Below are 12728 nucleotides of genomic sequence, written 5' to 3' on the forward strand. Positions count from 1 at the left end.
CAGGCCCTATGTATCATAGTAACTATCACCTGAGTGAAAATAATGATGTGGATGAAGGGAGAAAACTAAAGGTCAGTAAAGCAAGGGAGAAACTTTGCTTGAACTCAGAATGATAATTTGGCTCAAGTGGAGAAACATGATTGTAGTTTATCTTAGCTCTTAAGGCTCAAGAGGAGATTTAAAAAGTATTCTTAGATTCAGGTAGCTATGCCTGTGTCCTGCACTAAGGACCTCCTGAGAGAGGATTGTGGGTGCTCCAGGGTCTCGGCAGGGGGCAAGAACACAATGAGGAACTCCGCCTATCCTGTTCTCTGCAACCTGTGGTAACCCAGGTTCTCTCTTTCACTCTGATAATGTGGTGATGTTGTCTACAAGTATTTTCTCTTTGGGAGAGTAAAAAACTGAGCTCAGAGCATCTTGAAGGAGCATTATGGAGTTACAGAAAGCACGGCTGTTGTGGCATCAAGGTAAAGCTCTGCCTAGTTCTTCGTAGGCCAAAGGACTTTGGATGAGTTATTTGTATCTGCTTCATAAGCCTCAGTTTCCTTATCTGTCAAAGGAAGAGATAAGAGCATTTGCAGTGCAGGGTTGTTACACTGAGATAATTTATTCATTTCACTCAACAAATATTTATTAAGTCTCTGCCATATGCCACTTTTCTTGGGGTTTGGATTGATATAGAAGCAAGCAAAACAAGTTTTAAAAGCCTAATTTTTTGAATTATAGTTGGAGGGAGGGACTACAGTAAATAAAATAGTTAAACAGATCACAATGATAGATGGTGATATGATTACAGGAGACCAAAAAAAAAAAAGCAGAAATGGGGGCTAGGACCATGCGCACAATGGGACAATTCTGTTATTCTATTTAAATAGAGTTCTTGAGAATAATTTTGCTGAGAGTTCTGAACAAAGATCTGAAAACATAAAGGAGGAGATGTTCAGGATAACTGAGAGAATGGCAAACAGTCTTGGTAAGCATGTGGTAGAAGCTAGTCTGACATATTGAAGTTGAGCAAGGAATCAGTATAATTAATGCTGTGATTAATTATAAGAGGCTGTTGGCTCCTGAGTTCATGCAGATGAAGTCCCAAAGTCCTGAGTTGATAGTACTAAGTGGCAAGAATCTTAATCCGATTTTGGTGTCTTGGAGATGGGCCTGAGAGTTATAAAAGCCTCAGTCAGACCTAGCCATTTTCTCTGTCTCCTGGTTTGTCATAAAGCCCTTCCCCTTACCATGTAATGTTCTGTGTTGCCTGCGGAATACTCTCACCAGCTGCCAACCACTGGGTTCAGACTGTGAGTCCCCAAAACCATAAACTGAAATAAACCTCCTCGCTTTGTAAGTAGCTCTTGTAGTATTTTCTTGTAGTATCAAAAAGCTAACTAATATAATTAGAGAGTAGGGAGCAAGGGGAAGTAGGAGATAAGGAATAAAGACTCAGTGTCCACACCACAGGGATTGTGTGGACCATTATAGTAAGTTTGACCTCTTCTCTGAGCCAGAACACCCTTAAAGGGAACTGAGCTTAGGAATCATAAAACTAGTTTACTTTAAAAGAAGACTTCCTGGTCGCTATGTTGGGGGAGATTGAAGGAGAACAATGGTAGAAGCAAGAACCTGATAGGAGATATTTGCAGGGATCTCATCAAGATGGTAGTGACTTGACCAGACTTGTACAGCGGAGATAATGAAAAAAGAATTTGGGTCTCTTTTGAATATGCTAACAGACTTGGATGTAGAGTATGAAACAAATGTAACTATCTAGACTAATATTCATAATAAGCCAGCTAATGCAACACTTGGAATCTAGAAGGGACTTTCTCAGGCAGTCACTTCAATGTTAATATACTAGAACTCCCTATAGGGAACTGTTAAAGTATGAAGTTCTGGTACCTGTGATCAGAGGTTTTTATTTGTTTATATTCGGGATGATGCCTCTAAGGTATCTTCATTTTTGACAAGCATGCTAGGTGATTCTGTATGGCCCACATATCTGTCCTTCTAGAATTGTTGATCTAGAAAGTTTCTTGATATTTTCAAAAATTTAAGTATTCTTTGAAAAATGTAATTAAACTAGGAAAAATCAGTGAAAACTCTAAGGTAAATATTGCATTTTAGTTTTAAGACAGGGGAAAATGTCCAAAGATACGACTTATTTTCATTATGTGAGAATGTGGAGGTAAGTGGTATCAACAGTTAACACTTGCTTTCAGGGAGTGTGAAAGGCAAGATGACAGGGGCTGGCACTGTGGCACAGTGGTTTAAAGCCCTGGCCTGAAGCGCCAGCATCCCATATGGGTGCCAGGTCTGGTCCCAGCTGCTTTTCTGAGATCCAGCTCTCTGCTGTAGCCTGGGATAGCAGGGAAGATGGCCCAAGCCCTTGGGCCCCTGACCCACATGGGAGACCCAGAAGAAGCTCCTGGTTCCTGGCTTGAGATCAGCACATCTCCTGCCATTGCAGCCATCTGGGGAGTGAACCAGCAAATGGAAGACCTCTCTCTCTCTCTACCTCTCTCTCTGTAACTCTCTTTCAAATAAATAAAGTAAATCTTTTAAAAAAAAAAAAAAAAGGCAAGATGGCAGACCATGCCAATGAAGATATATTTAATCATCTTTGTACATGGAAATAGTAGGCAATATGAAAATTGAAGTAAAAGCAGAAATAAGAAGAAACTGACTGCCAATCCTTTCCCATTATTTCGTATTTAGGTTAAAATTATATCTGTACATCCAAAGGGGCAAAAAAAGTGAAAGAAAAGTAGCTACCATTGATTGTCAAATCTCAGCTTGAATTTGAAGTTTCAAGATGAAGGGATATAAAGCATTTGTAAGCCTTTTGCATTTTTAACTCGATTATCTTTCTTTGAAATGTGCAAACTATTTGGTGCCTCTCCACCGGGATTTCTGCGTTTGTAGACTGAAAGCTCTCAAAAGGATGCTGAATTAAGATTCCATCTGGGTCTAAAATAATCTGTCAAGCTAAACAAAGCCAAGTGACAAAGTGTCTGTTGTGATTTTAATTAAGTATCAGAGGTTCACTTATACAAGTTCCCTGTATCCACAACTACCCTTTGAACTAGCTAACAGTCTTAAAAGCAGGAAATCTACTGAGAGGTCGCTCTCTAATTGTGAGCTCAGATTTGAGATGTGAAAATCAAGAAGCACAGACCATTCTGATAAGACTCAGGTAAAGATCCTAACATTTTGGGTGTGCTTTAGCCTTTTGAATTCATCCGGTCCATCTGAAGGAGAAGATGGAAATTTGACCAAAAAAAAAACAAAAAACAAAAAAACACAGAGACTATTTTTATATTGGAATATGCAGATAAAAGATCAAGGTTAATTGCCAATGGTACCTATTACTCATTTTTATAAATAAAAATAGCATCATCATTATTTTGGCTTGGAGATTGCTAGATGATTAGAAAAACCTTGTTATGTAGTTAGAAATTAAAGGCAGGACAGCCAAAAGAATCACTTCAGGTTAGTAAATTGACCAGGGACAATGGACTACAAATGCTCAAATGCTTACCGATGACAGTTCAATGCAAACAAATGAAATGTAATTATGACTTTGACAAGTCTTCATGCCACAAGACAACTCTTTGTGAGAAATAAAATATGAGGTTTTTTTTTTTTTTTTCATGAAAGGACGAAGAAGTCTCTGGAGACAAATCACTATGTATCATTAATGAAAGAGAAACAGAAAAAGACAACTCAAGGTAGTTAAAGTGTCTTAATGGCTCAATTGTGTTTTCACCAAATCTGAATACTTGAGAGAGCACAAAACAAAAGACATATTTTGAATTCCAAAATCATAGAAATGAGTAATAGACTTCCAAAGTCTGGATAACCTTTGAACAGGAAAAAAATTTCTGCATCTTTTCAGGTTTTGCTGTGATAAATCTAAAATTAGAAAATAATAATGGTCACAAGTTTTCCCAAATGACAGCATTTTACATTGTTATTTTTCCTTTTTTCTTTTTTCCCTTTTCGTGAAATGCCTTCAAGGGACAAATAAGAACGAGTGATTTATGTGGAATTCAGAGGATACCTGATGGGCATGGCACTGAGACCAGGAAGACACAAAGGTTTGGTCTAGAACAATAATTCTTGACCCTCAGATAGTTTTATCCTCAGGATACTTCTAGCAATATTTGGAGACTTTTTGGCCGGCGCTGTGGCTCACTAGGCTAATCCTCCGCCTTGTGGCACTTACTAAAATGTTGCTGCTATCTTTCCCACACCTCATTACTCTGAGTTAGCTTCCCTCCGAAATACCAATCTTAGAATCTTATATTCATTTGTATGTTAACTTATTCTAATTTCTCCAGCACTAGAATGTAAGCTATATGAGTACAGGGACTTTGGCCTTATATCTTAAATATTATATCGCAGCCGGCGCCGTGGCTCACTAGGCTAATCCTCTGCCTTGCGGCGCCAGCACACCGGGTTCTAGTCCCGGTCGGGGCGCCGGATTCTGTCCCAGTTGCCCCTCTTCCAGGCCAGCTCTCTGCTGTGGCCAGGGAGTGCAGTGGAGGATGGCCCAAGTGCTTGGGCCCTGCACCCCATGGGAGACCAGGAGAAGCACCTGGCTCCTGCCATGGGATCAGCGCGGTGCGCCGGCCGCGGTGGCCATTGGAGGTGAACCAGCGGCAAAGGAAGACCTTTCTCTCTGTCTCTCTCTCTCTCTCACTGTCCACTCTGCCTGCCAAAAAAAAAAAAATTGGAGACTTTTTGTAAAAAAGGTTTATTTATTTATTTAAAAGGCAAAATGACAGTAAGAAGAGAGCAGGAGAAACAGGGAGAGATGGATCTTCCATCCTCTGGTTCATTCTTCGAATGCCTATAACAGCCAGGGTTGAGCCAAGCCTAAGCCGGAAACCAGGAACTCCATCTAGGTCTCCCACTTGGATGGCAGGGACCCAAGTATTTAGACATTATTCACTGCTTTCCTAGGTACAGTACAAATCAGCACTCCAATATTATATGCTGGCTTTGAAAGGAGTGGCTTAGTCTATTATATCACAATGCTGGCTTCTGGTGATATTTTTGATGATCATGGATTGGCATCTTGGGATGCCAGTAGAGGCCAGAGGTGGTGCGGAGCATTCTACACTATTACAAGGGAAGGTTCCTGTGACAAAGAATCAAGCAGTTCAAAATGTCCTTCATGCCAAGACTGAGCAAACATTTAAACCTTTTAGACCTCTAAAGAGGGATCAGTCCATGTAAGAGGAATGAAGAATGTTCAGGCTACTATTAGAACACACTTGAAGTTCCTTAGGGATTGGGTGAAAGTAAGAGAAAGACTTTGCACCTCTGGTCATTTTGAACTCAGTTTAAATGAAGAATTTTGATTGATGGAGGTAAAGACAAAGATAAACAGAAAGGCATAAAAGTGAGGGAGAATGTCAATGTCTACTGACATCAGGATGATATGGTATTGAGGAGAAGCACAGGACAGATTCATCAATAAAGTGCCTACTATGTGCAAATACCTTGCTCTCTGCCTTGCAGATACATTTTATAAACTTGAATTACATGGAGAACCTCAGGCTTTGAACACTGTAGTCCAGATGCTGGATTTATTCTTATTTGATATGAGGAGACTTCAAGAAATTTGTGGGAAAATGGAATTAAGAGATACATTTATTTGAAATATGAAGCCACTAGGGTTTTTGAGCCCAGGGGTAATATGACTATCCATATAATTTTAGAAACATAATTCTGGTTGAAGAAACTAAAATTACTTGAAGGAATAAGAAAAGTTTGAGGAAAATTATTGGCACATTTCCCAAAATGAATTTCCAGACTTACTAAAAAGTATCATTGGATGGAAGTTTTCTATGGCCAAATAAATTTGAGAAATGCTCAGTTAAACTAAATCATGGGGCCGGCGCTGTGGTGTAGTGGGTTAACATCCTGGGCTGGAGCACCGGCACCCCATATGGGCACCAGTTCGAGACCTGACTGCTCCACTTCCAATCCAGCTCTCTGCTGTGGCCTGGGAAAGCAGTAGAAGATGGCCCAGGTCCTTGGGCCCCTGCATCTGCATGGGAGACCTGGAAGAAACTCCTGGCTTCTGGCTTAGAATTGGCACAGCTCTGGCTGTTGCCGCCAACTGAGGAGTGAACCATCGGATGGAAGACTCTCTCTCTCCCTGCCTCTCCTCTCTCTGTGTAACTCTGACTTTCAAATACATAAATAAATCCTTAAAAAAAGTAAATCAGTCAAATTTCTCTATTATACCAATTCTTAGAATCTTTCCTTAGTTACTACACATTGTGACTCTTCACCAGATACTGTAGGATGTAGCATTTTCCAAATATACATGCCTAAGGAAATTTTTCATGGTTTATGCAACAGGAATCATGTTCCAAAGAAGACTTCATAGATGAAATATAAGGCAATATATAGGGGAAAAAAAGACTACAGTGATCTAGTAGCTATTGTGTTAAAACACTTTGCTTTTAGATCTCAGACTGAGACACGGAGCCGAGAATGATACCCCAGGGAAAACCTTCAGCGATCAAGATGCTCTAGTGCACATCAAGATACAGGCATGGAAGTAGGAAGAAGTCCTTAGAAAGGGCTAGAAGATGGATTATGGTGCTTTGATAATACTGCCCAATTATTGTAGTTTGTTTGAAAGACTGGGTTAAGAAGGATTCTGAGGCTCTATCAGAAATCAAGAGATTAAATCAGTCAAGTGATATCTGCCTTAAAAGCAAGGAAAGCAATAAGGAGTCCTCATCTCGTGTGTGTTACACACAGACTCGGGAGAAGTGCTATCTCGAGATGGTTTATTTAGTGTTTTCAAACATTCTGAGCTCATGAACACTTTTTTTTTTTTTTCAAAAGAAACCTCACCTAGACATCTTAATAAGCAGAAGACGTAAATGCAAAAACTCTAAGAAATATCTAACCTAGAAACTCGGCTCATTGTATTCTTACTCCCTCCCTTCCTTCTCTCTGACATCACTACTCATTCTAGCTTCTGGAGTTTATTAGCTAATTGAAAAAGAAAAGGCTAGGCGATACTAAGGGGTGCCAGATACAATAAATACAAATATTTCTTTCTTATCAGCGAAATCCTTTCTCTGTTTTTCTTTTCTTCATTGAGTTTTTTTTTTTAAAGAAATTTCTTTATTTAAAATTGAGTGGCTTTTTTTCCTTTTTTCTGTGAAACTACAAGTTTACAAGTGAGGAGAGAACTGCCCCCGGCCCGTGCTTCCCACCCCCACCCATCACACTCCCAGCCTGCCCCACAGTTCTGCCCAGTTCCTTGACGGGGGACGTTCCCGCTGACAGTTTTGTCAAATCCTGAGGATGTCTGAGGGGATCACGTGGTAGGGTTCAGGGCCAAGGACCAAGGACGGGACAGTGCTGATTCTACTTCTCCCCCCCATACCTGGCTTTTTGCAACCTCCCTCCTCTCCCCACCCCCTTGATTTTGGCATGAGAAACAAAAAAGATACATTTCTGGGGAAACTGAGGGAGATATACATATAAGCACCCCAACCCATATCTAACATATTTGGTAATAACCCCCTCCCCGATTCGTTCACCTCCAATTTGCAAATAGTAGTTGTTTTTTTTTTTTTTTTTAATTAAAGATGCATCTAAAGGAAGGTGGCATCTTCAAATGCCTCAAAATCACTGAGTCCAGACCTGCCCAGGGGTTGTGGGAAGGAGGTAAGGAGGACAGCAGGGCCCACACCTCAGTGCCTCAAACCGGAAGCACCAGCGGCCCGCTTGCACCAGCAGGCAGCACTGCGGTGCCCTGCAAAACTCCCTTCAGGATGGCCAGGCCTGGCACGGGGGGGGGGGGGGGGGCCCTTTCACCAATTCTGCTTGTTCCCCTTTCTCTTACCAGAACCCCTTTGGCTGCTATCACCCCTAATATAGGAAAGTGAGAAATAAAATTTAAAAAAGGAATATATCTTTATATATATATATAAAACCTACTTCCCCAAACTAGATTAAAAATTAAGAACCAACAACACCAACAAACCAAAATATCAGAAACAACAACAAAAAAAATTACAGATGGATCCCAGGACTTCTTATTCTTTCCTTAAAAAAAAAAAACAAAAAACAAAAAACAAAAAAAAGTCCAACCCCAAAGCCCAGTCAAGAACTCCCTAAAGTAGCAGAAACTCCCTCAGAGGTAGATATCTGAGGCAGACACTCTTCCACCAAGCGATTCTATTGGTTTAAGATGAGCTGCGTATGAGGTAATGAAGCCGTCTGGAGGGGCAGGGTGGGGATGCACGGGGGGCGTGGCCCATGTCCTCTGTCCAGTCGTGTCCCCATTTTTGGCATCTCTGGTTGGGCAGGGCTGGCGTCTCCGCAGATTCCAGAGCATATAAGTGGGGTGGGGAAGAAGGGAAGTGGGGGGAGGGAGGTGTGGCTCAGAGAAACAGAATAGTTGAATGTGGGTGTATGAGAGAGAGAGGTGGGAGAAAAGGGGGTCTGAAAAATAGGTTTCTGTATATGAAAGAGGGAGAGAAAAAAAGAGAAGAGGAGAAATCGGGGAGACAGACCCCACTTTCCCATCAGGGGCCCCATTCTCCCTGCCTCGTGGTCAGCACCCCCAGCACTCAGTCTTGTTGGGAGGGGACAACCCCATCTGCTCTTTTCTGTCTTGTGCTTCTCCTGTGTTTGGGGTTTGTCCTCCGGATGCCCACGTCCTCTTCCCGAGTCGCCTGGTGACAGCCCCACCCCGTGACCCTGAGGGGCGAGATCAGTTGGAGGTGTCGGAGTGAACACTCCCTGGTCCCTCCGTTGGGGATGTCACTGAGGATGGGGTCACGGCCTCCTGCCAGCCGCCGTTTGCCCTCATTTCCGAGGGCTGTACATCTGGCCTCCCCCGAGGTTATCCCCGTAGCCCCCAGGCCCCATCGAGTGTGGGAGTGATTCCACCTGGGAAGCAGAATAGGAATCTCCATTGAGCCCGGGCATCCCCAGAAACATGTCTCCGGATCCTGAGAGATTGAAGGCGCCGCCAGAGCATGCAGAGGAAGGGGGTGTCGGGGAGCTGGTGCGGCTGTGGCCCCCCTGGGTGACTGACACGGCGGTCTTGACAGCATATATGTTCGCCTCCTCTTGGAACTTCCCAATATTTTTCTTATAGCGAATCCGCTTGTTGCCAAACCAGTTGGAGACCTGAGAGACAGACGGTGATGCCGCACTTCTTGGCCAGCTCCTCCTTGGCCTCCTGGCTAGGGTATGGGTTGCTCAGGTGTGAGTAGAAGTACTCATTGAGGACTTCAGTGGCCTGTTTGCTGAAGTCTGGCATCCAGGAAGCGGGAACGCAGGATCTTGACGGCTTCACAGGTGCTCTGCTTAAGCTGCATCTGGATGGCGCTGAACTTGCGGTGGATGACGCTCACCACGCGCTCCATCTCCTTGGGTGCCACGGGCCGCGTGCGGCTCTGCTCCCGCAGCAGGTTCATGACGTGGGTCGTGAACTCATTACATGCCTGCTCATACTTCTCCAGCTCTGAGTGGTAGATGTGGCGGATCTGGGCAAGTTTGCTGCGATAGTCCGAGTGTTCGATGGAGTTGTCAGGGGACACGCCGCCCCCAGAGGCCGCAGCGGCTGCAGCTGCTGAGTCCCCCCCTCCACCCCCTTTCTCGGGCCCAGCCACACCCTCTGCCAGAAGCATGTTGTCCAAGTGCATCAGCTGTGGGTCCACCGGCTCCTCCTCTTGGGAGCTTCGGATGCTGAGGCCGGTTTTCTCCTTGATTTCACACAGGACTCTAAAGAGAGCAGGTTTCATTCGGTGGCAGTTTAGGGCGTGTTTCTTGGCCTGGGCCGCGTCCAGGCTCTGGTCCGTGATGGTCATTATCTGCTGCAGAATGTCCCCGATGTCTTGCTTCCCCCCCCCCCGCTACCCCCACCGGGGTCTCCGCCACCGGGAGGCTCGCCAGGGCCCCCAGGCTCCCCACCCACCAATGCCAGGCCCCTGCGGCCCCCGCCTGGAGGGGGCGGCCCCAGCAGTCGCTGGTCCATAGCTGGGGGGGGGGGGGCTGAGGCCCCCTCCCTGCTCCGCCCCTCCCCCCGCCTGGTTACTTCCCCCCCAAACTCGCCTGGGCCGCTGCTCCCTCCGCCCCAACCCCCGCCCGTCTCCCCGTCCCAAGCTCCCAGCTCCCCGGGGGTTCACCCCAGCACTGAAGGGAGGCCTGGGGTACCAGCTGGGCCCCCACAGGAGACCCCGGCCCCTGGCGGCGGAGAAAATGGAGCCGGAGAGAGAGAGAGGGAGAGAGAGGAGTTCATTGAGTTTTTTAACAGTTTTTAAAATCAATATTCAGGGAGGATTTAGAGGAATTTAAGAGGAATTCAGTTTTAGCAATAGGCAATCTAATAGAAGAATTTTTGGTTCATATGTGAACAGTAAAGTAAAAGGTTGGAATTTACAACTTAGGGACCAAAATTGATGTTGGGAGCCTTAGAAACTTTGAGATGTATTTGCTCAAAAATATTTACTTGCAACTTTGGTTGTTAACTTAATAATTTATCTGGCAAAATCATAATAAAGTGTGATGCACAATTTTTTTCTTGGAATCAACATAGAAATACTAAACAAATAACTTATCATTTTGACATGTTTCAGAAAGCGAATGAAATTTGAAGATACCTGTTTAAAAAATTAGATCTAGAGCAAAGTTAAACCAATAATTTGGAGTAATGGATGGGTTTTATCTGATACATAGAAGCCATTCTTGTCAGCTGCAAGGACTGAGTGTTCTCGGCTCCAATTTAAACCAAACAAATTTGGGAGGATCACAGCTTCTTACTCAGCTTTGGGCACCTAACCCCTACTGCAGATACCCAGCACAAATGTTACGGGTTCCCAGTTATTATTGCTGATGTAAAGTTATTGTTTTTGAGTATCTAGACCATGTACAATTGCAATGGGTATTTTATTTCTGAGACTTTATTTTTTTTAACTTTTATTTAATGAATATAAATTTCCAAAGTACAGCTTATGGATTACAATGGCTTCCCCCCCCCATAACTTCCCTCCCACCCGCAACCCTCCCCATTCCCGATCCTTCTCCCCTTCCATTCACATCAAGATTCATTTTCATTTCTCTTTATATACAGAAGATCAGTTTAGCATATATTAAGTAAAGATTTCAACAGTTTGCACCCACATAGAAACACAAAGTGAAAAATACTGTTTGAGTACTAGTTATAGCATTAAATCACACTGTAGAGCACATTAAGGACAGAGATCCTACATGAGGAGTAAGTGCACAGTGACTCTGTTGTTGACTTAACAAATTGACACTCTTGTTTATGGCATCAGTAATCACCCGAGGCTCTTGTTGCCAAGGCTATGGAAGCCTTTTGAGTTCACCAACTCTGATCATATTTAGACAAGGTCGTAGTCAAAGTGGAAGTTCTCTCCTCCCTTCAGAGAAAGGTACCTCCTTCTTTGATAACCTGTTCTTTCCACTGGGATCTCACTCGCGGAGATCTTTCATTTAGGTTTTTTTTTTTTTTTTTTTTTTTTTTTTTTTTTTGCCAGAGTGTCTTGGCTTTCCATGCCTGAAATACCCTCATGGGCTTTTCAGCTGGATCAACATGCCTTAGGGGCTGATTCTGAGGCCAGGGTGCTGTTTAGGACATCCGCCATTCTATGAGTCTGCTGTGTATCTCACTTCCCATGTTGGATCATTCTCTCCCTTTTTTATTCTATCAGTTAGTATTTGCAGACACTAGTCTTGTTTATGTGATCCCGTTGACTCTTAGTTCTATCATTATGATCAATTGTGAACAGAAATTGATCACTGGGACTAGTGAGATGGCATTGGTATATGCCACCTTGATGGGATTGAATTGGAATCCCCTGGTATGTTTCTAACTCTACATTTGGGGCAAGTCAGCTTGAGCATGTCCCAAATTGTACATCTCTTCCCTCTCTTATTCCCGCTCTTATATTTAACTGGGATCACTTTTCAGTTAAGTTTCAACACTTAAGAATAACTGTGTATTAATTACAGAATTAAACCAATAGTATTAAGTAGAACAAACAAACAAAAATACTAAAAGGGATAACGTATTGAGTTGTTCATCAACAGTCAGGGCAAGGGCTGATCAAGTCACCATTTCTCATAGTGTTCATTTCACTTGAACAGGTTTCCTTTTTGGTGCTCGGTTAGTTGTCACCGATCAGGGAGAACTTATGATATTTGTCCCTTTGGGACTGGCTTATTTCACTCAGCATAATGTTTTCCAGATTCCTCCATTTTGTTGCAAATGACTCGATTTCATTGTTTCTTACTGCTGTATAGTATTCTATAGAGTACATATCCCATAATTTCTTTATCCAGTCTACTGTTGATGGCCACTTAGGTTGATTCCAGGTCTTAGCTATTGTGAATTGAGCTGCAATAAACATTAAGGTGCAGACCGTTTTTTTGTTTCCCAATTTAATTTCCTTTGGGTAAATTCCAAGGAGTGGTATGGCTGTGTTGAAAGGTAGGAAAAAGCTGCTAAGTTCAATCCCATTCACAATAGCTACAAAAACAATCAAGTACCTTGGAATAAACTTAACCAAGGACGTTAAAGATCTCTACGATGAGAATTACAAAATCTTAAAGAAAGAAATAGAAGAGGATACCAAAAAATGGAAAAATCTTCCATGCTCATGGATTGGAAGAATCAACATCATCAAAATGTCCATTCTCCCAAAAGCAATTTACAGATT

The 12728-nt window shown here is 43.1% G+C and overlaps 1 pseudogene; it reads right to left on the minus strand.

Moving 5' to 3' along the window:
- Window positions 1-8504: 8504 nt before the first annotated feature.
- On the minus strand, window positions 8505-10024 carry LOC149120136 (pre-B-cell leukemia transcription factor 2 pseudogene; annotated as a pseudogene).
- Between the last annotated feature and the right edge of the window lie 2704 nt (window positions 10025-12728).

The sequence above is a fragment of the Oryctolagus cuniculus genome, chromosome 20, assembly GCF_051225735.1.
Source record: "Oryctolagus cuniculus isolate XC-2025 breed Fujian yellow rabbit chromosome 20, ASM5122573v1, whole genome shotgun sequence".
Lineage (NCBI taxonomy): Eukaryota > Metazoa > Chordata > Mammalia > Lagomorpha > Leporidae > Oryctolagus > Oryctolagus cuniculus.